We start from the raw sequence: 6,000 nt of genomic DNA on the forward strand, positions 1-6,000 counted from the left end.
GGCTTGTGTCTGTCAACTCCGAGCAGCTGCCTCCAGCTGGTACTCACAAACACAGACATCTTTCTGCTTCCACACCACTTTCTTCTTGTTGCAACTCATCGTGACATACTTATGCCTATTTTTCTCCTATGATAACTACAGAACCAAACTGGTTATCAATTTCAAAATTTAACTGTGCATTAGAAAGGAGTGGACAGCATGGCAGTAAAACTGTTACACAATAGCTGCAACACACATTGAATAAACTGCCTGCAAGTTTTATACCACTGTCATATTGTGTAAATTTTGGTGAAGTTCACAGCAATCTACCTGGCATGTTTTGGAAAGGATCCATGATGGAGACAACTTTGTTATGTCTTTTTACTGTGAAATACTATTAATGTACTAGTTTAATGAACTAACATTAAAAGTATAGCATATTATGTGTTTTCTTAGCTTGTGATTCATGTGAAACATTATTGTACTGATGAAAACTAGTATAAATGTGTTGCTACTGTCCATGGTGGCTAGTGCACTGCTGAGGTTTTTTAAAGTGAGAAAACCAGCAGCCCCAACAGCATAGGGAGTCATGTACAACAGTCCAACAGCAGTGACAAGTGGGTTTCTTTGCCACAGGTCCCCTTACCTGATAAGGACTTCTTTACACAGGATCCCATACTTGATGAGACATTTCTTTCGCTGTTAGAGGCCAAAGTTAGGCAAGGCCTCTTTTAGGATCCTAAGCTTATGTTTCCCTCAGCGTACTTGAATTTTTTTACACATTTCATTAATTTGCCATAGAATGTCGTGAGGAGAACTACATACAGCACTGGCCATTAACATCACTGTGGACGTTGGAATAACTGCAATATGTGCTGATTCAGAACCCAGTACTTCTCACTCCTTGACCCCAGCAATATTAAAGCATTTTTATGCTCAGTGGATGTCTCAGAGTTTCCAATCCACCACTCCTTTACATAAATGTGTGTAGCATATTGTCCTGGCTGGAGATACAATGTTAATAAATCTCTTTCACTATTCTCACTAATTATGGCCAGAAAAGATAAATGATCACTTGAAATGCTGCTGACCTGACTAGCCAAAAAAAAAAAAAAAAAAAAAAAAAAAAAATATATCCAATTCCCCTACATTACACGCATTTTACTTCATTCAAATTCTTTGGTGCTGATGAAAGCAAATTTAATGCCATTAATGCTCTCAGCACCACCTGCAAACAAAAAGGACCTCCAGCCAGGACAATGTGCTGCACGCATTTATAAAAAAGAAGGATGGACTGGAAATGTCTGAGACTTCTGTTGAACAGAAGGATGCTTTAATAAGGGTGAAGCACTCACATGGACAAGCAAATTCATTTTATTGGCCATCAAAGAGTGACAAGTACTGGGTTCCAGAACAGCACATTATCGTAGTTATTCCAGCACTCAGTCATACTGCTTTCCTCATAATATTCTACATTAAATTAATGAAACCTGTAGAATAAATCAAGTAACTTGAGGGAGACAAACAGATTATTCTAAGACTTCTTCTAGCTTTAGCCTCAGAAAAAAAACCTTATCAGGACTGGGAACCTGTGGTAAAGAAACCCACCTGTGGCTGCTGGATCATTCCATGTTACACCACCTATTTTCGGAACATTTTGCTGTTCGACCATCACAGATATCATTGAAGTTTTGTGTGAACCTTCAGGCATGTCCCCAATGAACATTGGAAAAGTTTTAACATTCGTTGAAGAAATGCTTGCCGAAATGCGATTTTGTGCAGAACAAGCATGAATTTCTCTCAACTTCGAGCTGTTCTATCTCTGACAAAATTTTATTGACAGACATGAAAGTTGCCCATCTTGTACAACTTAAAGCATCCTCTTACGAATAATGATAAAAAGAATTTTAGTAAACCCATTTAGGCACTACTTAAGACAAAATTGCCCCAAAAAATAGGCACCCAAAACAATTTCGAAGTTTGGTTTCTTACATCTCAGGGACTACAGGTACGATGAACGTGAAACTTTGCATGTAGTAGCCTAACAACACGAGGTTCTAAAACATGTTTCATTGATGTACCACTTTCCAATGCTGAAAAAATTATGCGCAAAATTGAAAATTTTGCAGAAATGTTAAAAATGCAGTGTTTTCGACCTGTTTTTGCAGAAACTTGAGCTACAAAATTCTCCAAACAGGGCTCATCACAAATACCATGACTTTAACCATAAAAAAGTTCGATTATCCAAGGCGGGCTACATAATTTGAGTCAAAGTTGGTCGCGAAACCACGGTACGGAAAAAAAAAATTAAATTTCAGGTTCTATTATCTCTGAGTAAATCGCATGCTGAACGTGAACCCTAGCACGCAATAGGTCGGTAGCACAAGACGTGGAATACGAAGTTTCATTCAATTATTTTTCAATGCTCTAAAAACGCATCGAAAAGAAGATTTTTGTGAAAAAATGAAAATAGGATGTATTTGACAGTTCTTTTACAAATGCCGTTTTCCCTTACAAGTTTCAAAACCAGTCTCATTCAAAACAATGTGTTGAACAAATGAAATGTTATGTTCTAGAACTTTGTGTTGGTAGGTTACTACACGTAAAGTTTCATTTTCGTCATGCCTGTAGTCCCTCCCACATACGATTGATTTATTGATCCATCTTTAAGCATTTTTCATGCAATTGATGTCATTTTAAATAACTACAAAATAAGTCCTACATTTTTAACATTCTGAATGGGTAAATATGTTTTATACTGCACATGTTTAGTAGTCATTAAACATAAATGTGTCATGCAGAATGACAAAAGGAGATACTGTATGTGTAATACAATACATATGCTAAGAAAAAACATTAAGAAATATAAATGAGACAGGCTTAATACATGTTAACCATTGGGGAAAATGCATTATGTAAAAGCACAACAGCATGGTACAATAACATTTTCAGAAGAACTTATGTAATAGGGTGGTCATGTCATACAACAGTTAACTATTGAGTAAAAATACATTATATAAATAAAGCACAACCGCATGATACAATAACATTTTCAGAAGTGCTCATGTAATATGGTGGTCATGTCATACAGCAGTTTTAATAGATTAGACCATTTTTATTACATACTTTAAATTCTTCTATTGTATAGAATGCTGTTTGTCCAAGCCACCTTTTTGTAATATTTTTGAAGACATTCAGTGATACACTGCGTGCTGTAGGTGGTAGCATGTTAAATAATTGTATCCCTGTATATGTGCAACTGTTTTGGGGTTTTTTAAGCCTAGTAACTGGGATGGCCATCATCTGCCTTTGGCGTGCATAATGACTATGTACAGACTCGCGCAGTTTATAGCTTTCTTGGTTTTCCTTTATGTGCACCAAGCAACTAAGAATACACAGTGATGTAACCGTCAGTATTTTTAACTCTCTGAAATAGTCTCTACACAATACATGGTTTCTCACTCCAGCAATACACCTAATGGCCTTTTTCTGCCAAAGAAAAATTCTTTTTGCCCCAGAGGCATTGCCCCATAACAGTACTGCATACATGAGGTGGCTATGAAAAAAAGGCATAATAGGCATTTAGTAGTAGCTCGTCCATCACACAAGTCCTGAGCTTAGTTAGCAGATAGGTGACTCGGGATAACTTTTTGCATACATAATTGGTGTGAGTTTCCCAGGTTAATTTTGGGTCCAGATGAATGCCAAGAAGCTTAACTGAGAAACCACAGTTGTCATTGTTACATAGGCTGAATAGAATGTTTACAGTTTTAGAGTTGTTAATTTGTAATTCATTTGCTCCAAACCATACACTGGATATTCTGAGTTGTTCTGCACTTTTGCGCTTGAGTATGTCCAACGCCCTATCTACTGTAAGAAAGGTGGTGTCGTCTGCATATAGTATGGACTTACAAGGTATCATATTGGACATAAATTATGAAAAGCAAGGGTCCAAGCACGGACCCTTGTGGCACACCGTGTTACACCCAGTGTGTTTGATTTTTTTCTGTTAAAATGTACTATTTGTTTTCTCTCACTCAGATAAGATGTAATCAGAGATAGTATTTTGCCTTCAAAACCATAGGAGCAGAGCTTATTTAACAGAATTCTGTGTTTGACAGAATCGAAAGCTTTACTTAGATCTACAAGTGTGGCATTTACAGAAAGTTTGGATTCAAATGCAGACAAAGTGAAAGAAATAATATTTTCCACTGCCTTCACAGTTGATAACATACGTCTGAATCCAAATTGAGAATCACTAAGGAGGTTGTTGGCCGATAGATGCTTATGGATTTGGAGTTGAATGCAATGCTCTATTACTTTCTATAGAATGGGTATAAGAGAAATTGGTCGATAATTACTTGGACATGACTTGTCTCCTTTTTTTTGTGTAGCGGTGTGACCACTGTCATTTTTAAACATGTTGGGAAACAACCACTAGTAAACATCCAATTTACAAGTACACAGAGTGGAGATGCTATTATATCTCCTATTTTTTTAATTACAGAATTAGAAAGACCATAAATGTCTTCTGCTCTTGAACTTCTTAATTTTGCAGTTGATCTCATGATATCACTTAACTGGACCTCTTCCCATTCACTTGTAGGAGAAATGTGTTCCAAATGTTGTAGGAAAGATACAGCTTCCTTTACGTCCTGTTGACGTTTATTATTTGACTCAGCTGCAGCAGAGGAACTTATGTCACAAGCATTAACAAAATAGGCATTGAATTCATCTGGTGTGATATTCACATTACAGTCATCACTTTTACAGTTCTTACTTCTCCCCAGTTCAGTCTTTACAACATTCTATGGAGCTTTACATTTGTTGTCAGAATTATTAATGTAATTGTCATCTGCCTCACACTTTGCTAACCCGATTTCTGATCTGTATTTACTCTTTAATTTAATATAACTATCTTTGTCTGCATCATGATTTTTATATTTATCATAATAAATCATAACCAATGCTCTAAGCATCTGCAGAGTGGGTGTGAACCACTTAGGCGTATAGTCATGTTTTCTGGTTGTTGCCGTATTTCTTTTCAGAACTTTTGGACAACAGGTCTTAAAAATGTCTGCGAGTATATTGATAAAAACTGTAAATGCATCCTCGACACTTTCACTATCAAGTAGGACGTCATTCCATCTAACCATCTGCAACTGTGTCCTGTAGTTGTCAATATTTTGATCTTACAGTAGCCTGATATGCTTTGCTTTGGGGCAGTTATATATAGGTTTATTGATTTTTAATTTTAACCATATCCCCTCATGGTCTGAAAGAAAATAGGTACTGAACAACCCTAGCTCATACAGATCTTTTTCAACATTGGTGATAACATTATCAAGACAGGATAACTGCCTTGTTGGATTGTTATTAATGCAAAATAGATCATGTGATCTTAACGTATTCTGTAGATAAAGCTGCTTTGATGTCTTTAGCCTTATATCAATGTTTATGTCTCCAAAAATTAATATTCTATATTTGCTTAACTTTTCAAAGTGTAAGATCATTTTTCTAAGACCTGTATAAATAATTCACTGTCACTATCTGGAGTATGGTATACTAACACTATTATGAGTTTTAGTGTTGGAAGTAGCATTGCAGCAGCTTCAAGCACATTCTCTATACACTATTCAGCAATGTTAAAGACACTATATTGCAAATCAACCACTGAAATTTTATCAGATGTCGATTATTTCGGGCGATTTTGCTAAAATTTTCTGGCATTACTGTCCAAACACTTCCCCGAGAGTTCGAAATCGCCAGAAATTCACGCTCACTTTGTGCAAAGTTTCACCTGGTGATAAACAAGTGACTAATCTCACCCAGTGTTGCTTCGACAAAAGTTAAGCTCCACCAATGTTCACTAAGGACATACGCGAATGTTCACCTAAAACTTCAACGAAATCCTTTGTGGCCGAGCTGGGCTGTTTTACAGCTATTGAGCATGACCCCTATGCTGGTGGGGACACTGTTTTTTTTTTTCCCTTTAAAGAATCCAGCTGTGGACAAGCCACG

The sequence above is a fragment of the Schistocerca cancellata genome, chromosome 3 (genome assembly GCF_023864275.1).
Source record: "Schistocerca cancellata isolate TAMUIC-IGC-003103 chromosome 3, iqSchCanc2.1, whole genome shotgun sequence".
Taxonomy (NCBI): Eukaryota; Metazoa; Arthropoda; class Insecta; order Orthoptera; family Acrididae; genus Schistocerca; species Schistocerca cancellata.